The 26,986-nt window shown below is 40.6% G+C and overlaps 1 protein-coding gene across 35 annotated transcripts in view; it reads right to left on the minus strand.

Annotated features, from left to right (window-relative positions):
• LOC115194257 (receptor-type tyrosine-protein phosphatase delta) overlaps window positions 1-26,986 on the minus strand; it is a 393,126-nt gene that overhangs the window by 251,469 nt on the left and 114,671 nt on the right. The window lies entirely within an intron of this gene.

The raw sequence follows: 26,986 nt of genomic DNA on the forward strand, positions 1-26,986 counted from the left end.
CAGGATATTTGTATGATGCGTTCCCCCTTTCTTTTCAGTAGAGAGATAAAGTAGGGGTTTTGCACCGTTGCCAACGCAATAGATTTTGTCTGGAGCGTATGATTGCAGAGTTAATGAAGGCTAAAAGTACTGTGGCTACTGTCGAAGTGGCGAGAGTTGGAATTGATGACGTTGAGGAGAAATGTAATTTAATATATAACACTACTGCATATACACATCCGCTGTACTGGGGAAATGCTTGAAGGAATTGGGGCTTGGTTTTAAATTATTGTATATTTTTTTATATCAGTTGACAAATTTTTTCAGCCAGCCAACAGAGGTATCGCTTTTACAAATGAGGCAATGGAATTGCCTCTGCTGTCAGAACATTTCAGTGCAATACACCATATTCTTGCAACATCAAAGGTCCAATAGTTCCCCTAATCAGTCAAAGATTCACAAGATGTCCCAAGAAATGCCAGGACAAAAACCCCATCACGTCTTCAAAAGAAACCATCGATATAGTCAATGTTTCAGTGAGTAATTGAAAATACACTTAATTATTGATACATATGCATACATACATTTATACAAATTGCTTCTTGGAAATCAGTCAAGCCAAAATGCTACTTTTTGCTTAAATGCTTGAAAGGCCCATTTTGAAACAACCCAACCATCTGCTCTCCCCTACTGTTGATAATAGATGCTCTCTAATTTGACTGATGACTAGCTGCTGTCTGCGAAAGGTCAGTAAGCATTCGCCAGTGGAGGCACACTACATACAGTGGCACCAGTTGGATTGCAGAAACAGGGAGGTGATAGGATAGGGGAGGGGTTGGAGGAAAAGGCTTGACTGAATCAACAGGTTTGATCATTTCTTCAAAAACAGATCCTATCTTTGGGACTGGTGGCGCCATGACAACAAGGAATGTCGCTCAAGATTAATTGTAGCACCCCTGTGATCAGCAGGCAGTGAGAGGGCCAACCATCGGGTCCTGACTCCGTCTATGATTTATAACTAATAATTGGGCATGAATGGGGCCTCCAAGGCACTATCAGGACCCTGCAGGGTGCCTGCTTTGAGACACAAATAGGGTTGAAATAAATCTGTTTCCTGTGTGCTGATATGCTACGAGGGCGTGCACGGCAGCGGCGGCGACACAGCAAAAATCAATCTTCAATTTCACGAGCCCCACAAAATGGAGTCTGGCAGCTGTGAGAGAGGTATCTTCCCTTGAAATAGACCTGTGCCAGCAGGGGCATCATGCACCCCAAAAGATCTGAGGGGGCACATAGTATGTGAGGATGGTTGGAGGGTGGTCCGGGGGGGTCATATATTTCATAACATATTTTTTGGTTCAGTAGGTGCCCACCATAACAACATGTGGTGGTGTGTTGGAGGTCTATAAAGCCTGTCTGCATCCCTGATTTCTTTAACCGTTAGGTTACCTGTGTAATATTGACACAAACTCAGAAACACTTGTTTTGCGAACATAGTCCTGCTTTATCAATTGCTGTGCTGATCAATGGGCAGTTCACTACCTCTGTCAAATGAATATGTAGCTTAAAGTTATGTGTATTTGTATTTATTTTGGCAATAAATTTTGTGAAGTTAGAATACCACACATTTACAATAGGCCTACAGTATATCTAAAAAATATTAACACCCTATCTCTATATATACAGTTGAAGTCGGAAGTTTACATACACCTTAGCCAAAAACATTTAAACTCAGTTTTTCACAATTACTGACATTTAATCAGAGTAAAAATTCACTGTCTTACGTCAGTTAGGATCACCACTTTATTTTAAGGATGTGAAATGTCAGAATAATAGTAGAGAGAATATTTATTTCAGCTTTTATTTCTTTCATCACATTCCCAGTGGGTCAGAAGATTACATACACTCAATTAGTATTTGGTAGCATTGCCTTTAAATTGTTTAACTTTGGTCAAATGTTTCGGGTAGCCTTCCACAAGCTTCCCACAATAAGTTGGGTGAATTTTGTCCCATTACTCCTGACAGAGCTGGTGTAACTGAGTCAGGTTTGTAGGCCTCCTTGCTCGCACACACGTTTTCAGTTCTGCCCACACATTTTCTATGGGATTGAAGTCAGGGCTTTGTGATGGCCACTCCAATACATTGACTTTATTGTCCTTAAGCCATTTTGCCACAACTTTGGAAGTATACTTGGGGTCATTGTCCATTTAGAAGACCCATTTGCGACCAAGCTTCTAAAGCCATGCGATCAGAAGCTTCTAAAGCCATGAAATTATTTCTGGAATTTTCCAAGCTGTTTAAAGGCACAGTCAACTCAGTGTATGTAAACTTCTGACCCACTAGAATTGTGATACAGCAAATTATAAGTGAAATAATCTGTCTGTAAACAATTGTTGGAAAAATGACTTGTGTCATGCACAAAGTAGATGTCCTAACCGACTTGCCAAAACTATAGTTTGTTGACAAGAAATTTGTGGAGTGGTTGAAAAACGAGTGCATGTAAACTTCCAACTTCAACTGTATACACACATACATTATTTTAATAGCAGGACACTGTAAAGTCCATTATTTCTCTGTAGAGTATGAATTAGGCTGTTTGAGAAGGATTGAACCCTAAGCAACATGCATGCACATTGTTTGAAGTACAATAGCCATAGCTACTGTAGTAGGTAAAAGCTGTGTGCTGGAAAACCTGATATATTAAATCTCATAACCTGCTATGAAAAAGTCCTAGCTGTATCGAAGTGGTGTGTTTTTAGGGAATCTCGTCCACGGATGTTGATTTTTGTCTGCTTCGGACCAATTCTGAACCATTCATAGACGTCTATGTTCGGTTCAGATTTGGTCTGATTCACACTGGCCTTGATTTAGCCCAAACTTAGACGTCCATGCTTGGTTAAGATTTGGTCTGGTCCCCATTCCATGTAATTGATTTATTCCAGAGCTAGAACACCTGATTCAACTTGTCAACTCATTTTCAAGCTCTTGAATCTCACCTAGCTATTTTAAGATGAATGAGCTAACTGTAATCCGCTCTGAATAAGAGTGTCTGCCAAATGACAAAACAATTTAAATGTAAAAAATAAATAGCTGGAGGGCTGGAAATTACCAGGGACCTCACGATAAGAATATCACGATACTTAAGTGCTGATACGATATGTATTACAATTCTCACAATTCTATATGTATTGCAATTTGATAGTGTGATTTTAATGCGATTCTATGTTCGCCATATGTCTGCTGCAGAGGGACAAGAGAGAGCCATGAGAAAACGAGTTTTGATCATTCATGGAAATAAAAGTGCTGAAAACTAATTGGCTTCTAATTTTTTTTAAAGATGGAGAACAAGCTATGAAAGGAAAATAATGCAGCTTTAGTGCAGGTACAGTAAACTAGCACAAAAATAATATTGCGATATTGTCCAAATGATACAATACGATATATCATCAAACATAATATCCCGATATGTAACTGTATCTGTTTTTTCTCCCATCACTACTTCAGAGCTACAGCAAAATTGTGAAATGTCTGAAAGTCCCTGAGTAGAGCACAGCAGTACAATACAGTACATAAAAAAAGTTTAAAAACTTCAATGTCTGGAAAATAAGTATTTTACTGGGTTCAGATTTTTGGGAACACACTGAAAAGTAACTTGACACATTAAAATGGCATGAGGAAATGTGCTTTGACAGAGAGGGGAGTGTACCGAATTCATACACGTGTTTGTCTCGTGTGTCGATCAAGATAATTAGCTACTAGCATTTGTACACTCACTGCAATGCACAGGCGATGAAGTACTTGCATGTGCATTGGCCGGGTTTACATTCAACATAGCTAGCAAGACAATTTGTTTTATCAGCTACAGTTTGTGTTGTGAGAAGCTGGTCTTGGTTTAGGAAATGTAGGCTACCTAGCAATTGTGGCTGCACATGTAGCTAGCTAGCCAGTTTGTCTGTATAATGTCAGAGTAGCTAGAGAAGCAATGCCTATTTCATGTATTATAAGTTAGCAGTGTGGCAGTTTCCCAAAGCTAGCTATGCTTTATGGAAAAATGTAGCTAGCTAGGATATATTGTCAACATTGAATTGTGGTCTTCGATCTGTACAGCTATGTTACAGTCTCGTAGGCTTGTAGCTACTGGCTAGTTGGCTAGCTAACTGGTTATATAGCAGCCAAGGATGTTTGCTAGATTATGTGTTTTGTGCTCTGATATAGTTTACACAGATGACTTCAGCAATATGACAACCTTCCATAGCCAAATATACCTAGCTAGCTAACTTCCTTTGCTTGTAGCTAGTGTTTCATCCAACTGGTGTTAGCTAGCTAGCTACAGCTGCTAGCTTGCTACTAGCTAGCTGCTGCTGTTGCGCAGCAACCAAATTGCTGGTCCCGGTTTTAGAACTCTGAGATTCAGCTGAAAAAATATTACCATTGTCAGAAATGCTACCAAAAGGTAGCACCACATCGTTGGCTCTCTAATGGCACGTGGGAGTGATAAATTATGAATGTAATCAAAACTGTTGCCCCTACAAACGTATTCAGTATGAAAGGTAGCAAATCTAATGATCACTTTAAGGACACTGTAGTTTGTTCTTACCCTACTCCTAGATATTGAGCTAGGTCTGGGCAAGGAATTGTATTTTTTCCTAATGCTAACAATCTTGTTAAAAATCCAGTATGTGGTTCTCGGGAATGGCCAGATGGCTCCTGACGGCAGGCTGAGATCCTCAGATCCTCAAAAAGTTCTACAGCTGCACCATCAAGAGCAACCTGACTGGTTGCAACACCACCTGGTATGGCAACTGCTGGGCCTCCAACCAGAAGGCACTACAGAGGGTAGTGCGTACGGCCCAGTACATCACTGGGGCCAAGCTTCCTGCCATCCAGGACCTCTATACCAGGTGGTGTCAGAGGAAGGCCCAAAAAATTCCCAAGGACTCCAGCCACCCTAGTCACAGACTGTTCTCTCTGCTACCGCACGCCAAGCGGTACCAGAGCGCCAAGTCTAGGTCAAAAAGGCTTCTTAACAGCTTCTACCCCCAAGCCATAAGACTCTTGAACAGCTAATCAAATGGCTACCCGGAATATTTGCATTGTCTCCACCCCACCCACCATTTTTACACTTCTGCTACTCTCTGTTTATTATCCAAAAATAGTCACTTTATCTCTACCTACATGTACATATTACCTCAATTACCTCGACTAACCGGTGCCCACGCACATTGACTCTGTACCGGAACCTCCTGTATATAGCGTCGCTATTGCTATTTTATTGTTGCTCCTTAATTATGCGTTATATTTCATTTTTTTTTATACATTTTTTTTGGAACTGCATTGTTGGTTGAGGGCTTGTAAGTAAGCATTTCACTGTAAGGTACACCTGTTGTATTTGGTGCATGTGACAAATACAATTAGATTTTATTTGATAGCCAGAAAGGACTTCTTGGGAGCTACAGTGGCTTCAGAAAGTATTAATTCCCCTTGACTTATTCCACATTTTGTTGTGTTACAGCATGAATGCAAAATTAATTAAATATGTTTTTTTTCACCCATTTAAACACAATAGACAAAGTGAAAGCAAGTTTTCAGAAATGCTTGAAAATCTATTGAAAATGATATACAGAATTATCTCATTTTACATAACTATTCATATACTTTGTAGAAGCACCTTTGGCAGTGATTACAGCTGTAAGTCTTTCTGGGTAAGTCTCTAAGAGCTTACCACACCTGGAAAGTGCAACATTTGCCCACTATTCTTTTCAAAATTATTGAAGGTCTTGCCATAGATTTTAGTTAAAAATGTAACTCAGCCACTCAGGAACATTCACTGTCTTATGGGTAAGCAACTCCAGTGTAGATGTGGCCTCGTGTTTTAGGTTATTTTCATGTCAAAAGGGGAATTCATCTCCCAGTGTCTGGTGGAAATCATTCTGAACCAGGTTTTCCTCTAGGATTTTTCCTGTGCTTAGCTCCATTCCGTAATTGTTTTTATCCTGAAAAACTCTCCAGTCCTTAACGATTACAAGTATACCCATAGCACCTGTATCTTTGTAGTGACTGGGTGTATTGATACAGCATCCAATGTCTAATTAATAACTTCACCATGCTCAAAGGGACATTAAATGTCTGCTTTTAACATTTTTACCCATCAACCAATAGGTGCCCTTCTCTGCGAGGCATTGGAAAACCTCCCTGGTCTTTGTGGTTGAATCGACTGAGGGACCTTACAGATAATTGTATGTGTGGGGTACAAAGATGAGGTAGTCATTCAAAATCATGTTAAACACTATTATTGCACACAGAGTGAGTCCATGCAATGTATTATGTGACTTGTTAAACACATTTGTACTCCTGAACGTATTTAGGCTTGCCATAACAAAGGGGTTGAATACTTATTGACTCAAGACATTTCGCCTTTTCATTTTGAATGAATTTGTAAACATTTCGAAAAACATACTGTAATTCCACTTTGACATTATGGAGTATTGACTGTAGGCCAGTGACAACAATCTCAATTTAATCCATTTTAAATTCAGGCTGTAATACAACAAAATGTGGAAAAAGTCATGGAGTGTAAATACTTTCTGAAGGCACTGTAGTTCTGAGGTTGGAAGATTGGGAACCTATCTGGGCTAGCTAAAGCCAACTTCATAAAATTGTTAGGTGGTTGGTTGTATTACAGAGAAATCTGAGGTTGCACGTGCCCCTGCGCCCCCTATGGGCATGACGCCTCTGTGTGCCAGTCTGACATGACTCTCATCCACTGTCGCAAAATGTTTCCTTTCTGCAACAGAACGGTTATCAGTTTTCACCATATGCAATGCCACTACTGAATATCATTGAGTAAAACCCCTCCAGGATCATACTAGAACAACAAGTCGACTGAATTTGCTACAATGGCTGTCCAAATAAAATAACACAATGTATTTCAGAATATATGGTTGACTGACTTAATTTAATGATGTATGGCACACTGTTTAATTCAACAGTGTCAGAAATGTAGTTCAATGCGATTTAAATTCCAGACAGATCAGGGTTGAAATTATAGTGTGACATAGTATTGACACAATCTTTATTTAACCCTTATTTTACCAGGTATGTTGACTGAACACATTCTCATTTACAGCAACGACCTGGGGAATAGTTACAGGGGAAAGGAGGGGGGATGAATGAGCCAATTGGAAGCTGGGGATGATAAGGGGGCCATGATGGTATGAGGGCCAGATTGGGAATTTAACTGGAACACCAGGGTTAACACCCCTACTCCCATGGGATCTTTTAGTGACCACAGAGAGTCAGGACACCCATTGAATGACCCACCCGAAAGATGGCACCCTACACAGGGTACTGCCCTGGGGCATTGTGATTTTTTTACATTTCAGACCAGAGGAAAGAGAGCCTCCTACTGGCCCTCCAACACTATCTCCAGCAGCATCTGGTCTCCCATCCAGGGACCGACTAGGACCAACCAGGACCAACCCTGCTTTGCTTCTGTGGCAAGCAGTGTGGTATGCCTATCAGTACCAAACTGAAAGGGATATATTATTTTGAGTAGCTCACCATTGCACATTGTACCAAATGGTAGGTTGGACCTCACTTTACATGCGCAGAAAGATACATTTGTATGTGTTCATCTACAAAGCTCTTTTGGGTAAACTCCCTCTTTACTTCTGTAGTCTGGTCTCCTTCACCACCATCGGTTACCATGCTAGGTGGTTGCTACTTAAAGTCCCCAGGACATTCACAGTATGAGGCAAGACTGCCTTCTCCCTCTTGTGCACCAGACGCATGGAAGAATCTACAATCCATGCTTCAACTGTGTGCCACTGAATGAATTTAATATATTGATGGGAGACTCTGTTACAGAGGAGTGTAAATGCTTTTCTTAGGCTGGATCATGTTGTTGTATTGTATTGTTGTATGTTTTAATTATGTAATGTATTGATTATTGCTGGCTTCTTAGCCAGGTCTTCCTTGAAAATAAGACTCTGGGTATCAATGGGCTTTTTCCTGGTTAAATAAAGGTAAATAAAACAATTTTAAAATAATGTATAAACACCTCACCACCTAAAACTGAAAAATAACAAAACAGGATCCAGAAGGTCACATTGGAAGCAACACATTAAGCAGAATCACAACACCAGGTTAGCCTAATGTCTTAACACAATACCAATCCAGCTGCGGCTTGACGGCACCTCGCAGATCCTAGTTTGTCTTTAATATCTACATATAATGAAAGTAGCACATGTATCGACCAGGGAAATAAACACTTGACGACCTCCTTAAAAATCCCATCTGTTGCACAGCAGCACCACCAAAGGCAGAACGAGAGCGAGAGAGATATTAAAACCGGTGAAGCCTAAACTAAGACAATAGTACTCTTTGTTTCCTCAAAAATAGGCCAAAAATGGTGTAAATGCCTTGAAACGTAACTCCGCTCCAACGATCATTGTCTGCGTGGGACGGTCTCAGCAAAGCTTATTTGACGACTCCGAGCAGCGCTTATCAGCTATTGTAATTAATATGAATGACACAATTTGATGACACAAAGACTGCCTGTAACTGCTGGGAGAAGGAGAATGGTCCACAAGTCTGACACTACCATTTGTATTTCTGACAACTGCTCAGCGTGCAGAGAGTGATATTATTAACTGTATGTAAACAAACTCGGGAAATATGAAATCATGAAACCGCTGAACAGCGATGATGATTATTATTTTTATATATTTATTCCCCACATTAAAGTCAACTCCTCCCCCACCACACCCAACTAACTCTTCCGGTTTCTCAATGGCTTCTGGGTTTTTCCCCCTTACTGATAATTCCCGATTTTGAGACTCTGCAAGACCACAGACCTTGGGTTCAGGGTCAGTGTCCTTCAGTGGGAGATCATGCCATCCTTCCACCTCCTCTTTCCTTCTCCTCTATCCCTCGTCTCCTCAGTCTCTCTCTCTCTCGATCTTTTGAAAAATCCTCCGGCCGTGCCCTCCTGACAATCACCCATCAACCCGGGTGCAATTTAAAAAGCCTTCAACAGCTGCCATTCCACAGGGCTGGCTATCATTCCAGCTGCCAGAGAGGCAGACAGGGAGTCTGCTCAAGCCAAGAAAACTTTGAAAGGCATGTTGGCTTCCCTCCTGTTGCAAATGGACTGAAGGTGAACAACTATTTTCCCCATGCAGACTCAGTCAAAGATATAGATTTTCAAAAGAGAAAATGAAAATGCTTTTGTAATTAGTGATACATGACAACTGCGCAAATGTTGTGTTTTAAGCCTTGTTAATCCTTCATTCATGTGTTTTATTTGTCTATTTTTCAATGACAACCTATTCATGTAGCATCCAAGCAACTGAGAAAAGTGTATTTGAGAGAGGATAAAATCAGCTCATGCCAGGAGTGAAGACAAAATGCATGATGAAATGGATACAGGTACTGATGTAATCCTTTGCAAATGCTTTCAAAACAAGGGAAATGCCTCCTGCCCTTTCAGTGCACTCCAACCAAAGATGCATGTATCTTGTTCATTTCCTTTTCTGGGATTTGCTGTTTGCCTCATGCTGATTTGGCCTGCTCTGCCAGTGTGTGTGTGCGTGAGAGAGAGAGAGAGAGAGAGAGAGAGAGAGAGAGAGAGAGAGAGAGAGAGAGAGAGAGAGAGAGAGAGAGAGAGAGAGAGAGAGAGAGAGAGAGAGAGAGAGAGAAAGAAAGTGTTAGTGTGTCCGAGAAAATTAGATGCTCGTGTTTGAGAGAGGGTGTGTGTGTCTACAAATGTCGCAGCAAAACAGCTCAGGATCCAGGCTGGGCTGCCTGCTGCTGTGCAGTTTGCAGCTCCATATGTCTTTGTCGAAAATATCCGGGGCAAATGAGAAATCTCTCCAACTGGTATTTTCCCCAGTGTCCCTTATTGAAGGCAACAAAACAGATTGATGCCTGCCAGATCTGCTACATTGTGAAATGAAACAACTGGCCACCAGCGCTGTTTTCAGGATGGACCATCTGGTCTCCAGTGTCCAATCCACATGTTTTCAAAATAATAAAATGTCTGTGGACATTTTTCACCCGCCTTGAATGGCAAATCAGGATAGAGGGTGTAAAAACAGGGCTGAGGTTACTACTGTAACATTTTAAAAAGTGGGAATGTGTTTCGAACATTTCTGGAGGCTACATTGGTCTTGTGTTTGGTGGTTCGGGTGCATTGACAGGTGAAGTCAGTGGGGTATTTCCCTGGTAATGCGGTTTCACAGACGGAGATAGTCTTTGCGAGCTATACCAGTCTCTGTTGTCTCAAAGTATCTCCAAACTTGTACTATACATAATGCCTTTGTCAGGCTGCATCATGTTGTGATAAAGGTGTCATGGCATTTTTGTTATTTTCCCTCTGATTCAAACACAGGTTGATCTCCTTAGCATTCTGTACAAATCTGACTTAATATTATTATGGTAATAGTTAATGATCTCAAAACACTGGCACTAAGAGGGATGTTTCTTCCCATGGAATCCATTTAGTATCATGGATTGTAAGTTTACAGAATTGCTCTACAGTCCATGCACTGGCACTAGATAGAGGAGACAAGCTGTCTTCGGCTGCTGTTCCTGGACCTGTCACAACCATTGTGTTGCGTTGCCTCCTGCTATATGCAAATGGTTTTAGCACATTGTGTTGTCACCCCCCGGTATAAGGTCTTGCAACAGTTTTGTTGATAGCCACATAGGACCATATAGACAGCGGATCCAGTTGGCTTGATGGCACGGCTTCCCACCTGGGATAACGCTTACTTTGCATAGACTGGAGGAAGAATGATTGGGTCTATCAACATGATGGGGACTCAAGCTCCAGTGATTAAATTGCACGGAGGGATCTGGCATTGGGGACAGATCCCATTGAGCTAGGGATGTTAATGGTTGTTAAGTATTTTGTCTAGAACGGATTCACGGCTACCGTTGATAGATTAGACCCATCCCCACTTGTTGTAATCACCCAGATGAATTGTTCCAGAAGGTACATAAGGACCTCATTAACCATTTATAACCCACGCATTCCACATTCATAAGCAGTACATAAGCATTTCATTTTCTCAACATCTACAATACATAATGGATAAAATGGCCAACTCTCAGGAATTTGGGCCCCATGGAAGACACATTTAAATGTACAATAGATCCGTGATTAAAGTTCTAGCCAGGGCGTCCAAAGTGCTCATTCAAAGCACTCTGAGTATTTTCTGAAAACAGGATGTCAGAGCACCTGCTATACCATGTTGCAATGAGAAAAACAGTAAATCACAAGCCCATGCTTTCTCTCTTTTTGGCTTTTTTTCCCACATTTGTTTCCCAGTTGTGTCGACTATGTTGGAGAAAGCAAACTCAGTCAACTGGAAATGATATATACTGAAAAGCACTGGTTCAGAAATTCTGACAAGATTGTGTCTGTATAGTCGCCTGAAGGGAGTAGGTCCCCTCTTCTGCTGAATAACTTATTCTTTGAGTCATGGGAGTCGTGCTCCCCATCTTGGCATGAGAACTTCCTTTCACTGTGTTCTCTTTCCAGCGGAATACCGTAAGGTGCTTTTACCCCCTTGCAGAATCTCTTTTACTGGTAGGCGAAATGGAAGACAGGCGATCTGTAAATGGATGGAATGACCTTCCTTTGCCCCATTGTAATAGTGAAGCATGATTAGCGACGGGCTCATGATTAGCGACAGGTATTGATTATGGTGGAAGGTAGAAAAAGCTAAAAGCTTATCACATGACTACAGTTCTGGGTCAGAGCTCAGCCGCAGTCTGTCAACAGTCTCTCTGCCTTGTGACTGAGTGACACATCATTTTCACAGTACCTACCCACACCACCCCATCACCCCCCAACCCATCTCCCTCCACAATCTGTTTTCTGCCTGGCTAAGCTTATGAAGCTGCATATATGCTGTCTGATTCCTGCCATCATCCCATGTAAGTCCAAACCAATGAAAACAGATGTTGTGATTCTGGTGGAAAGACAGCAGCCACCACATTTCACACATCAATGTACGTACGATCTGTTTAGATTATAACGTATGCAATTCTTATCCAACTAGCTGCTATATCTTTCTAATAAAGCTAGGCATTGTCTCACAACTATAGTCTAAACTCAATGCAGCCAAGAGGTTATCCATATTTCGGTTAAATTAATTCCAAAGTTACACATGCAGCATAAACCAAAATAATGTGTCCGTTGGGGAAATTTTATTAGCCAACAAATAACCTTTTTGTCTCCTTCATTTTAGGTTTCAGCCTTCCTCATTCGTAAAAAATAACTGCATACGAAACAAAAGCTAATCAAAATGCAGCATGGAAATAAGCAAGTGGTTTAACGTGGCAACAAATCAGAGCTAACGAGCCAAATCTCCTCTCATTTCAAACAAGGAAGGAATCACTTCAGCTCAGGCCATGTGGCATTTCCACCTTATTGCAGATGATGTGAATGCAATAATATACATATTTATTTTGCCCATACCACACATCTCTACATGTCATGTTTATTTGTTTCGGTTCGGTATGCATTACTTCATGTTCTGGAGTTACATTTATCTTTTAACTTAGACATTGGTCTTCATGGTCAGGCTGCTTGGAAGATGGTTCCAAGAGAACCAGTCTTGTTATAGTTTTCAAACTACATCTTGGAAATGCCTACAAGAACAAAAATATAATAGTGCTGTCTGACCTTTCTGTCTGCCCATAGTCCTCAGAGGGCTACGCAATGTTCACTGTGGGATTAGGAGTACAAGTACTGTATGTAAGTCAAACCAGCATGGTGTTGGTTGATATGGTATCAGCATGGTGTTGGTTGATATAGTATCAGCATGGTGTTGGTTGATATGGTATCAGTATGGTGTTGGTTTGTATGGTATGAGAATGGCGGTGGTTTGTAAGGTATCAGAATGGTGTTGGTTGATATGGTATCAGTATGGTGTTGGTTTGTAAGGTATCAGAATGGTGTTGGTTGATATGGTATCAGAATGGTGTTGGTTGATTTGGTATCAGAATGGTGTTGGTTGACATGGTATCAGCATGGTGTTGGTTGATATGGTATCAGCATGGTGTTGGATGATATGGTATCAGAATGTTGTTGGTTTGTATAGTATCAAAATGGTGTTGGTTTGTATGGTATCAGTATGGTGTTGGTTGATATGGTATCAGCATGGTGTTGGTTGGTATGGTATCAGCATGGTGTTGGTTGATATGGTATCAGCATGGTGTTGGTTGATTTGATATCAGAATGGTGTTTGTTTGTATGGTATCAGCATGGTGTTGGTTGATATGGTATCAGTATGGTGTTGGTTTGTATGGTATCAGTATGGTGTTGGTTGATATGGTATCAGTATGGTGTTGGTTAATATGGTATCAGCATGGTGTTGATTGATATGGTGTCAGAATATTGTTGGTTTGTATGGTATCAGAATGGTGTTGGTTTGTATGGTATCAGCATGGTGTTTGTTGATATGGTATCAGCATGGTGTTGGTTTGTATGGTATCAGCATGGTGTTGGTTAGTATGGTATCAGTATGGTGTTGGTTGATATGGTATCAGTATAGTGTTTGTTTGTATGATATCAGTATGGTGTTGGTTGATATGGTATCAGCATGGTGTTGGTTGATATGGTATCAGTATGGTGTTGGTTGATATGGTATCAGTATGGTGTTGGTTTGTATGGCATCAGCATGGTGTTGGTTAGTATGGTATCAGCATGGTGTTGTATGGTGTTGGTTTGTATGGTATCAGAATGGTGTTGTATGGTGTTGGTTTGTATGGTATCAGAATGGTGTTGGTTTGCATGGTATCAGTATGGTGTTGGTATGTATGGTATCAGTATGGGGATAGTTTGTATGGTATCAGCATGGTGTTGGTTGATATGGTATCAGTATGGTGTTGGTTGATATGGTATCAGTATGGTGTTGGTTTGGTATGGTATCAGTATGGTGTTGGTTTGTATGGTATCAGCATGGTGTTGGTTGGTATGGTATCATAATGGTGTTGGTGGATATGATATCAGTATGGTGTTGGTTGATATGGTATCAGTATGGTGTTGGTTGATATGATATCAGAATGGTGTTTGTTTGTATGGTATCAGCATGGTGTTGGTTGATATGGTATCAGAATGGTGTTGGTTTGTATGGTATCAGCATGGTGTTGGTTGATATGGTATCAGGATGGTGTTGGTATGTATGGTATCAGTATGGGGATAGTTTGTATGGTATCAGCATGGTGTTGGTTGATATGATATCAGTATGGTGTTGGTTGATATGGTATCAGTATGGTGTTGGTTTGGTATGGTATCAGTATGGTGTTGGTTTGTATGGTATCAGCATGGTGTTGGTTGGTATGGTATCATAATGGTGTTGGTTGATATGATATCAGTATGGTGTTGGTTGATATGGTATCAGTATGGTGTTGGTTGATATGATATCAGAATGGTGTTTGTTTGTATGGTATCAGCATGGTGTTGGTTGATATGGTATCAGAATGGTGTTGGTTTGTATGGTATCAGTATGGTGTTGGTTGTTATGGTATCAGTATGGTGTTGGTTTGTATGGTATCAGCGTTGTGTTGGTTGATATGGTATCAGCATGGTGTTGGTTAATATGGTATCAGCATGGTGTTGGTTGATATGGTATCAGCATGGTGTTGGTTTGTATGGTATCAGCATGGTGTTGGTTAGTATGGTATCAGTATGGTGTTGGTTTGGTATGGTATCAGTATGGTGTTGGTTTGTATGGTATCAGCATGGTGTTGGTTGGTATGGTATCATAATGGTGTTGGTTGATATGATATCAGTATGGTGTTGGTTGATATGGTATCAGTATGGTGTTGGTTGATATGATATCAGAATGGTGTTTGTTTGTATGGTATCAGCATGGTGTTGGTTGATATGGTATCAGAATGGTGTTGGTTTGTATGGTATCGGTATGGTGTTGGTTGATATGGTATCAGTATGGTGTTGGTTTGTATGGTATCAGCGTTGTGTTGGTTGATATGGTATCAGCATGGTGTTGGTTAATATGGTATCAGCATGGTGTTGGTTTGTATGGTATCAGTATGGTGTTGGTTGATATGGTATCAGCATGGTGTTGGTTAATATGGTATCAGCATGGTGTTGATTGATATGGTGTCAGAATATTGTTGGTTTGTATGGTATCAGAATGGTGTTGGTTTGTATGGTATCAGAATGGTGTTGGTTGATATGGTATCAGTATAATGTTTGTTTGTATGGTATCAGTATGGTGTTGGTTGATATGGTAACAGTATGGTGTTGGTTTGTATGGCATCAGCATGGTGTTGGTTAGTATGGTATCAGCATGGTGTTGGTTAGTATGGTATCATCATGGTGTTGGTTGATATGGTATCATAATGGTGTTGGTTTGTATGGTATCAGAATGGTGTTGTATGGTGTTGGTTTGTATGGTATCAGCATGGTCTTGGTTAGTATGGTATCAGTATGGTGTTGGTTGATATGGTATCATAATGGTGTTGGTTTGTATGGTATCAGAATGGTGTTGTATGGTGTTGGTTTGTATGGTATCAGAATGGTGTTGGTTTGTATGGTATCAGTATGGTGTTGGTATGTATGGTGTCAGTATGGGGATAGTTTGTATGGTATCAGCATGGTGTTGGTTGATATGGTATCAGTATGGTGTTGGTTGAGATGATATCAGAATGGTGTTTGTTTGTATGGTATCAGCATGGTGTTGGTTGATATGATATCAGAATGGTGTTTGTTTGTATGGTATCAGCATGGTGTTGGTTGATATGGTATCAGAATGGTGTTGGTTTGTATGGTATCAGTATGGTGTTGGTTGTTATGGTATCAGTATGGTGTTGGTTTGTATGGTATCAGCGTTGTGTTGGTTGATATGGTATCAGCATGGTGTTGGTTAATATGGTATCAGCATGGTGTTGGTTTGTATGGTATCAGTATGGTGTTGGTTGATATGGTATCAGTATGGTGTTGGTTAATATGGTATCAGCATGGTGTTGATTGATATGGTGTCAGAATATTGTTGGTTTGTTAGGTATCAAAATGGTGTTGGTTTGTATGGTATCAGAATGGTGTTGGTTGATATGGTATCAGCATGGTGTTGGTTTGTATGGTATCAGCATGGTGTTGGTTAGTATGGTATCAGTATGGTGTTGGTTGATATGGTATCAGTATAGTGTTTGTTTGTATGGTATCAGTATGGTGTTGGTTGATATGGTATCAGTATAGTGTTTGTTTGTATGGTATCAGTATGGTGTTGGTTGATATGGTATCAGTATGGTGTTGGTTTGTATGGCATCAGCATGGTGTTGGTTAGTATGGTATCAGCATGGTGTTGGTTAGTATGGTATCATCATGGTGTTGGTTGATATGGTATCAGAATGGTGTTGGTTTGTATGGTATCAGAATGGTGTTGTATGGTGTTGGTTTGTATGGTATCAGAATGGTGTTGGTTTGTATGGTATCAGTATTGTGTTGGTATGTATGGTATCAGTATGGTGTTGGTTGATATGGTATCAGTATGGTGTTGGTTTGTATGGTATCAGCGTTGTGTTGGTTGATATGGTATCAGCATGGTGTTGGTTAATATGGTATCAGCATGGTGTTGGTTGATATGGTGTCAGCATATTGTTGGTTTGTATGGTATCAGAATGGTGTTGGTTGATATGATATCAGAATGGTGTTTGTTTGTATGGTATCAGCATGGTGTTGGTTGATATGGTATCAGAATGTTGTTGGTTTGTATGGTATCAGTATGGTGTTGGTTGATATGGTATCAGTATGGTGTTGGTTTGTATGGTATCAGCGTTGTGTTGGTTGATATGGTATCAGCATGGTTTTGGTTAATATGGTATCAGCATGGTGTTGGTTGATATGGTGTCAGCATATTGTTGGTTTGTATGGTATCAGCATGGTGTTGGTTTGTATGGTATCAGCATGGTGTTTGTTGATATGGTATCAGCATGGTGTTGGTTGATATGGTATCAGCATGGTGTTGGTTTGTATGGTATCAGCATGGTGTTGGTTAATATGGTATCAGTATGGTGTTGGTTGATATGGTATCAGTATAGTGTTTGTTTGTATGATATCAGTATGGTGTTGGTTGATATGGTATCAGTATAGTGTTTGTTTGTATGGTATCAGTATGGTGTTGGTTGATATGGTATCAGTATGGTGTTGGTTTGTATGGCATCAGCATGGTGTTGGTTAGTATGGTATCAGCATGGTGTTGTATGGTGTTGGTTTGTATGGTATCAGAATGGTGTTGTATGGTGTTGGTTTGTATGGTATCAGAATGGTGTTGGTTTGCATGGTATCAGTATGGTGTTGGTATGTATGGTATCAGTATGGGGAGAGTTTGTATGGTATCAGCATGGTGTTGGTTGATATGGTATCAGTATGGTGTTGGTTGATATGGTATCAGTATGGTGTTGGTTTGGTATGGTATCAGTATGGTGTTGGTTTGTATGGTATCAGCATGGTGTTGGTTGGTATGGTATCATAATGGTGTTGGTTGATATGATATCAGTATGGTGTTGGTTGATATGGTATCAGTATGGTGTTGGTTGATATGATATCAGAATGGTGTTTGTTTGTATGGTATCAGCATGGTGTTGGTTGATATGGTATCAGAATGGTGTTGGTTTGTATGGTATCAGTATGGTGTTGGTTGATATGGTATCAGTATGGTGTTGGTTTGTATGGTATCAGCGTTGTGTTGGTTGATATGGTATCAGCATGGTGTTGGTTAATATGGTATCAGCATGGTGTTGGTTTGTATGGTATCAGTATGGTGTTGGTTGATATGGTATCAGTATGGTGTTGGTTTGTATGGTATCAGTATGGTGTTGGTTGATATGGTATCAGTATGGTGTTGGTTTGTATGGCATCAGCATGGTGTTGGTTAGTATGGTATCAGCATGGTGTTGTATGGTGTTGGTTTGTATGGTATCAGAATGGTGTTGGTTTGCATGGTATCAGTATGGTGTTGGTATGTATGGTATCAGTATGGGGATAGTTTGTATGGTATCAGCATGGTGTTGGTTGATATGGTATCAGTATGGTGTTGGTTGGTATGGTATCAGTATGGTGTTGGTTTGGTATGGTATCAGTATGGTGTTGGTTTGTATGGTATCAGCATGGTGTTGGTTGGTATGGTATCATAATGGTGTTGGTTGATATGATATCAGTATGGTGTTGGTTGATATGGTATCAGTATGGTGTTGGTTGATATGATATCAGAATGGTGTTTGTTTGTATGGTATCAGCATGGTGTTGGTTGATATGGTATCAGAATGGTGTTGGTTTGTATGGTATCAGTATGGTGTTGGTTGATATGGTATCAGTATGGTGTTGGTTTGTATGGTATCAGCGTTGTGTTGGTTGATATGGTATCAGCATGGTGTTGGTTAATATGGTATCAGCATGGTGTTGGTTTGTATGGTATCAGTATGGTGTTGGTTGATATGGTATCAGTATGGTGTTGGTTAATATGGTATCAGCATGGTGTTGATTGATATGGTGTCAGAATATTGTTGGTTTGTATGGTATCAGAATGGTGTTGGTTTGTATGGTATCAGAATGGTGTTGGTTGATATGGTATCAGCATGGTGTTGGTTTGTATGGTATCAGCATGGTGTTGGTTAGTATGGTATCAGTATGGTGTTGGTTGATATGGTATCAGTATAGTGTTTGTTTGTATGGTATCAGTATGGTGTTGGTTGATATGGTATCAGTATAGTGTTTGTTTGTATGGTATCAGTATGGTGTTGGTTGATATGGTATCAGTATGGTGTTGGTTTGTATGGCATCAGCATGGTGTTGGTTAGTATGGTATCAACATGGTGTTGGTTAGTATGGTATCATCATGGTGTTGGTTGATATGGTATCATAATGGTGTTGGTTTGTATGGTATCAGAATGGTGTTGTATGGTGTTGGTTAGTATGGTATCAGAATGGTGTTGGTTTGTATGGTATCAGTATGGTGTTGGTATGTATGGTATCAGTATGGGGATAGTTTGTATGGTATCAGCATGGTGTTGGTTGATATGGTATCAGTATGGTGTTGGTTGATATGGTATCAGTATGGTGTTGGTTTGGTATGGTATCAGTATGGTGTTGGTTTGTATGGTATCAGCATGGTGTTGGTTGGTATGGTATCATAATGGTGTTGGTTGATATGATATCAGTATGGTGTTGGTTGATATGGTATCAGTATGGTGTTGGTTGAGATGATATCAGAATGGTGTTGGTTTGTATGGTATCAGTATGGTGTTGGTATGTATGGTATCAGTATGGGGATAGTTTGTATGGTATCAGCATGGTGTTGGTTGATATGGTATCAGAATGGTGTTGGTTTGTATGGTATCAGTATGGTGTTGGTTGTTATGGTATCAGTATGGTGTTGGTTTGTATGGTATCAGCGTTGTGTTGGTTGATATGGTATCAGCATGGTGTTGGTTAATATGGTATCAGCATGGTGTTGGTTTGTATGGTATCAGTATGGTGTTGGTTGATATGGTATCAGTATGGTGTTGGTTAATATGGTATCAGCATGGTGTTGATTGATATGGTGTCAGAATATTGTTGGTTTGTATGGTATCAGAATGGTGTTGGTTTGTATGGTATCAGAATGGTGTTGGTTGATATGGTATCAGCATGGTGTTGGTTTGTATGGTATCAGCATGGTGTTGGTTAGTATGGTATCAGTATGGTGTTGGTTGATATGGTATCAGTATAGTGTTTGTTTGTATGGTATCAGTATGGTGTTGGTTGATATGGTATCAGTATAGTGTTTGTTTGTATGGTATCAGTATGGTGTTGGTTGATATGGTATCAGTATGGTGTTGGTTTGTATGGCATCAGCGTGGTGTTGGTTAGTATGGTATCAGCATGGTGTTGGTTAGTATGGTATCATCATGGTGTTGGTTGATATGGTATCAGAATGGTGTTGGTTTGTATGGTATCAGAATGGTGTTGTATGGTGTTGGTTTGTATGGTATCAGAATGGTGTTGGTTTGTATGGTATCAGAATGGTGTTGTATGGTGTTGGTTTGTATGGTATCAGAATGGTGTTGGTTTGTATGGTATCAGTATTGTGTTGGTATGTATGGTATCAGTATGGGGATAGTTTGTATGGTATCAGCATGGTGTTGGTTGATATGGTATCAGCATGGTGTTGGTTGGTATGGTATCATAATGGTGTTGGTTGATATGGTATCAGTATGGTGTTGGTTTGTATGGTATCAGCGTTGTGTTGGTTGATATGGTATCAGCATGGTGTTGGTTAATATGGTATCAGCATGGTGTTGGTTGATATGGTGTCAGCATATTGTTGGTTTGTATGGTATCAGAATGGTGTTGGTTTGTATGGTATCAGTCTGGTGTTTGTTTGTATGGTATCAGTATGGTGTTGGTTTGTATGGTATCAGTATGGTGTTGGTTGATATGGTATCAGTATGGTGTTGGTTTGTATGGTATCAGCGTTGTGTTGGTTGATATGGTATCAGCATGGTGTTGGTTAATATGGTATCAGCATGGTGTTGGTTGATATGGTGTCAGCATATTGTTGGTTTGTATGGTATCAGAATGGTGTTGGTTTGTATGGTATCAGTCTGGTGTTTGTTTGTATGGTATCAGTATGGTGTTGGTTTGTATGGTATCAGTATGGTATTGGTTGGTATGGTATCAGCATGGTGTTGGTCTGTATGGTATCAGCATGGTGTTGGTCTGTATGGTATCAGAATGGTGTTGGTTGATATGATATCAGTATGGTGTTGGTTGATATGGTATCAGCATGGTGTTGGTTTGTATGGTATCAGTATGGTGTTGGCTTGTATGGTATCAGCATGGTGAAAGCGATGACCCCTTATTGATGTCACTTGTTAAATCCACTTCAATCAGTGTAGATGAAGGGGAGGAAATAGGTTAAAGAACGATTTTAAGCCTTGAGACAATTGAGACATGGATTGTGTATGTATGCTATTCAGTGGGTGAATGGGCAAGACAAACTATTTAAGTGCCTTTGAACAGGGTATGGTAGTAGGTGGTTTGTGTCAAGAACTTGCAGCCCTGCTCGGTTTTTCATGCTCAAATTGGGGGCAAAAGGTGTGTGGGGGGATGAGTGCAACTCAATATTAGGAAGGTGTTCCTATTGTTTGTTATACTCAGTGTATTGTTACGGGCCATCTATCATCATTCTATTGGGCCAAATTATCCCTAATGACATGTTTCAAATATATATTTTATTTTATTTATTTATTTCACCTTTATTTAACCAGGTCGGCAAGTTGAGAACAAGTTCTCATTTACAATTGCGATTACAATCTATTTCAGATGTTATATCACGACAAACTGTGCATAAACAATTTCCTGATCCTTGAATGGCTCAGTATTTTTACTGTAAGCAAATCAAGCTGAGTTTACACAGGCAGCCTAATTCAGATTTTTTTCTCCACTAATTGGTCTTTTGACCAATCAGATCGTCTCTTTTGCCAATATTTGGGCAAAATATCAGAATTGGGCTGCAAGTAAGTTTGCAAGTCAGACTGCAAGTAAGTTTAAGACACATTCTAAATGTTCCATGCAATGAAAGCCTGGTGCTTATTCAACTGCAGTTCTATCTGTTCTCCCATGTACAGGAATATCCAACCGGCGCTCCACAAAACATCTTTAAACCCTTTGAATTGCAAATCTCCCAAGGAAAATCAGCATTTAGAGCCTAAGCTGGCTTGTAAAATCAATTAGGACTCACATTGGTGCCACAGGTACAAACTCTGGCTGACTCTTGCCTACTTGGACTCGCTTCACTGATTGAGGCTAACATGGGTCTATAATCTGTTGGAGTCATTCATCCAATATGTGGAAAATCTTAAGATCGCCGATCTCAGGGGAAGGTGGATCTGGGAGGTGATACTGAAACAGCACCAATGTCACAGTAGGAGCGGTAATGGAGACTCTTGTTCAGCTAGTCCAAGGATGGGGTCGCTTGGGATAGACATTCAATTAACTGCTTCTAATTGTGTTTGCGTACGGCTTCATCATGTGAGGGATTCCCTTGGAGTGTGGAGGATTAGTGTGGAGGATTTTGTGGAGTGTTTGAGCTCATTTAGTATGGAGCGCCGTTTAGCTTTGAATATCAATGCTGATTCCAGTGTAATTGTGAAATGTAGCTACGTCTCTATTGGTAAAGTGATTTTCACTATCGTGGCATTTGTTTTATTATCATTTAATAGGTACTGGGCAATGTGGGCATGTCTGCTCGTGTCCAAGGGTTCTGAGTCGGTGCCCTCAAAAATACCCTGAAGACCTTGCCCACATGTTTGTGGATGCCTAACATTAATATTGGATCATAGATATGCATTCACCTTGCAAATCGAATTACTCATTCACCATAACAAATGGTATTTGTTAACGATAGTACAGTATGTTGCTGATACAGAGACTGAACTAAACTGTTGTCATTAGGGTCGCAAAATTCTGTTAACTTTCCCAAGATTCACAGGTTTTTCCATGTTTCCTGCTTATTTCCTTCTGAAGCTGGGAATTTTGGAAAATGGACCTGGAATTTTGCAACCCTAGTTCTCATTGCCTTGGTTTCTCAAACGATTGCGTCGCCTGGTTCACCAACTACTTCTCTGACAGAGTTCAGTGTGTCAAATCGGAGGGCCTACTGTCTGGACCTCTGGCAGTCTCTATGGGGGTACCACAGGGTTCAATTCTTGGGCCAACTCTTTTCTCTGTATACATAAATGATGTCGCTCTTGCTGCTGGTGAATCTCTGATCCACCTCTACGCAGACGACACCATTCTGTATACTTCTGGCCCTTCTTTGGACACCGTGTTAACAACCCTCCAGACGAGCTTCAATGCCATTCAACTCTCCTTCCGTGGTCTCCAACTGCTCCTAAACACAAGTAAAACTAAATGCATGCTCTTCAACCGATCGCTGCCTGCACCTGCCCGCCCATCCAGCATAACTTCTCTGGACGGTTCTAACTTAGAATTTGTGGACAACTACAAATACCTAGGTGTCTGGTTAGACTGTAAACTCTCCTTCCAGACTCACATCAATCATCTCCAATCCAAAGTGAAATCTAGAATTGGCTTCCTATTTCGCAACAAAGCATCCTTCACTCATGCTGCCAAACATACCCTCGTAAAACTGACCATCCTACCAATCCTCGACTTCGGCGATGTCATTTACAAAATAGCCTCCAATACCCTACTCAACAAGCTGGATGCAGTCTATCACAGTGCCATCCGTTTTGTCACCAAAGCCCCATATACAACCCACCACTGCGACCTGTATGCTCTCGTTGGCTGGCCTTCACTTCATCATCGTCGCCAAACACATTGGCTCCAGGTCATCTACAAGACCCTGCTAGGTAAAGTCCCCCCTTATCTCCGCTCACTGGTCACCATAGCAGCACCCACCTGTAGCACGCGCTCCAGCAGGTATATCTCTCTGGTCACCCCTAAAGCCAACTCCTCCTTTGGTCGTCTCTCCTTCCAGTTCTCAGCTGCCAATGATTGGAACGAACTACAAAAATCTCTAAAACTGGAAACACTTATCTCCCTCACTAGCTTTAAGCACCAGCTGTCAGAGCAGCTCACAGATCTCTGCACCTGTACATAGCCCATCTTTAATTGAGCCCAAACTACTACCTTTTCCCCTACTGTATTTATTTATTTTATTTATTTTGCTCCTTTGCACCATATTATTTATATTTTAACTTTTAACTTTCTTCAAACTACAAATCTACCATTCCAGTGTTTTTTCTTGCCATACTTTATTTACTTTGCCACCATGGCATTTTTTTGCCTTTACCTCCATTATCTCACATCATTTGCTCACATTGTATATAGTCTTATTTTTTTTCTACTGCATCATTGATTGTATGTTGTTTTACTCCATGTGTAACTCTGTGTTTTTGTATGTTGTCGAACTGCTTTGCTTTATCTTGGCCAGGTCGCAATTGTAAATGAGAACTTGTTCTCAACTTGCCTACCTGGTTAAATAAAGGTGAAATAAAAAAATAAAAAAAATTGTATTTCCTATCTATCTGAAACATAATAACAGATGCTGCTTGGTGAGGGTGGGAAAACCAGGGCAACATCTGTACAGTGAAAGTTGGCATGAACTGTATTTATTCATCTATCTATCTGTGGCACAGGGCCTTGCCAGCAGATTCTCCCCAGGTGCATCTAATAGGCTTTGACAATACAACATGCCCAAGCTTAGCTAAAGTTATGGAAACAGACATTCTGCTTGCGTTGCGTTACATGGCCAAATTGAGCAGTTGGCGCGAGTTGCTTTGCCATAGGAAAATACTGTTTCTACATTGTTTGGGAGAAATGGTTTGTACTTTGTTTTATTGCCCTATTCAGCTATATTGAATAAAAAAATCCACAAAATATGAATGTTGAAGACAAAACGACAAGTATGGATACTGAACCTCTAACCTTTTTCCATAATGTGATGCAGGCCCAGGAGATGTAAGTTCCACAGCACTGCCGATCATTCTACTGGGATTATGGCCTCCTCCATGAATCCACATACAGGTTATCTAACAATAGATATGGTTGTGCCTTGAGGTAATTTTGTGTGCAGTGCTGTACATTGCCATTGAATGTGGGTGAAATTAGCTGGCATATAATGCCTTTTTTAGAGCTTTTGGGTCCACTCCTCAATGGCAAAACATGTCACAGCTCGACACTGGCCTTTCTTTTTACTTGCTACCACTCTCCAAGGTCAGTAGGTCTCTGTTGGCTCATGGCTCATTCAGCCGGGAGCAGTAATTATACTGTGTGTTCATGAATCATCATGGATCATCCAGAGGTACACTCCAGCTTCAGGTGCCCTTTACTCACCATGCGTCACACTTGGTTACACCATTTTGACCGTTTAGAAGGCTGCACTGGGGCCATGGGGAAAGTTATGCATTTGTTAATATGTAAACAGGAGAAATACCAAGAAGATTTCACCTTGCCAGCGTGGATTGGGAAACTAGCTCAGGAATAACAAATGAGGGCATGGTCCTTTGGGGTAATGTGCATGCCTCTGGTGGCTGTTTTTCTCAAAGCTGTGTGGTACTGATCGTGCATCTTAATTGGTGAATAGAAAGAGCAGTGGCAAGACCCTACCAGCATGAATGCAAATACAAAGTGTACAATAGGAAACAGAAACAAACACAAACAAGAATAGAATTTGCTGGATGACCACATGCACTATCCTTAGATAAACATTCTAATTGGTCCTGACATTGTATATGTTGAGGTGTGATCATGAATTATGATTGATACAAGTTGCATGTATGCTTCTACTAGATACAGAACATGTGTGTGTGCGCGAGTGCCTGTGTGTGCATGTGTATAATACACTTGTGCTTGTTCATGTGTGAGACGTTCTGTTTTTGCATGTGTAGGGTTTTGAGTGAGTAGACTCATCCTGCTGTTGTGGAATAGGTTCATACTAAGATCAGTGGAGGACCTCAGGTTCAGTGAATACTACTGCACATTCTCACTGCTGCACATCACAGGAGATACAGCCCTCATTCTTCACTGGTCCAGAGTGAGGCAAACATGCAAATGTGCCCAGTCAAGCGCAAAACTCTTTTAACCTCAATAGGCAACTCTGGAATTATGAAACAGCCAGCTCTTTTTATTCTCTGGAAAATAAAGTAAAATATATATGTGCTCAGATTCATTGGTGTTCCCAAAGTGTTATCTTTGCTCAAGGGCTTGGAAAAATGCTAGTGGTTTGAGACAAACATATCAAAATATCAGAGCACTGACAAATTCCCTCAGGAGTTTCTGACTGACATCTCTGACAAAAATGGTCAAACTCACACAATTCTGAGAAAAAAAGGAAGCAAATGATACAGGAATATAACGTTGTTATACGGCTCCGGTACTGTATTTTCTGAACGCTCACACCAATTTCACGTTACATAGAACAACAATGGCGAGCAGTGGATATCCGTACTATAGAAGAAAAGTGGGTTAGATAAATTCACTGTGACAGGCAATACAAATGCACTGATCTGTCCCGTTGTGTTGTGTTCTGGGATCCATATTGGTATTAGACTATTGTCTACTACTATAACTATTGGCATGGATTGTGTTTTGCGGACTAAATAGAAGTATAGGAAGAATTTTGAAACACAGTAGAGACACCGGTCTTGTTTATGGAATGCTAATCAGGTACATTGGAAGATGTTTTTCAAATATTATTTACCAGATAACAAGACCACTAATGCACCAACATTTTAGCAGTGCGACTGGAACTCCCAGGGAAATTTCCTCAGCAAAAAGCTTATTTGGCACAACACACGTGGTGGGTGGGGGGGGGAAACGCTCATCTGGGCTTTCGCTCCCAATTTCACAACATCTAATGGCGTTCAGGAATCAATGTGTTACACAGCTGGGCCGCAAATCGTGGGGGCTCTATCAAGTCCGAACGGTGAATCACCCGGGCGGAACGAGCCGATAAATAATTAGCACAACCAAAGCGGCAAAACAAGAAGCGCAACTTGATGAAATCAACTGTTAAGGAACATCTGAGACCGAAGCAAGCTGCTACCCAAGCATATGCTGCTCCGATGTTGAGAACACTGCTCAATCTTCAGCCCGGCGAAGAAAAGTCTATTCATCGCTTTAGTCTCAACTCACGTCTTCAACCTCACTGGTTCCTCGAGATGTAGGACAATTATACAATTTCGAATGTCCTCCCCGACAGGAAATGTGTCCCATTGACATCATGGAAACATAGAGCATGTAAAACATTTAACGTTGGCTTAGAACAACTTTAATTGTGTCATATGGACGACTTAAAAGGGAAACGGGATGCTGTGAACTCTTGGTTGATGTGTGCTGACGTCTAACGCAACAAACGCTAAGCCCTTTTTAATGGATTTACTGTCATAAGGAAATAAAAAACATCTGTTGTTCACTTCAACAGTTGGTGTTAATGAACTAAAACCACCTCATGTTTCTGCTAAG

Source organism: Salmo trutta, chromosome 5, assembly GCF_901001165.1.
Source record: "Salmo trutta chromosome 5, fSalTru1.1, whole genome shotgun sequence".
Lineage (NCBI taxonomy): Eukaryota > Metazoa > Chordata > Actinopteri > Salmoniformes > Salmonidae > Salmo > Salmo trutta.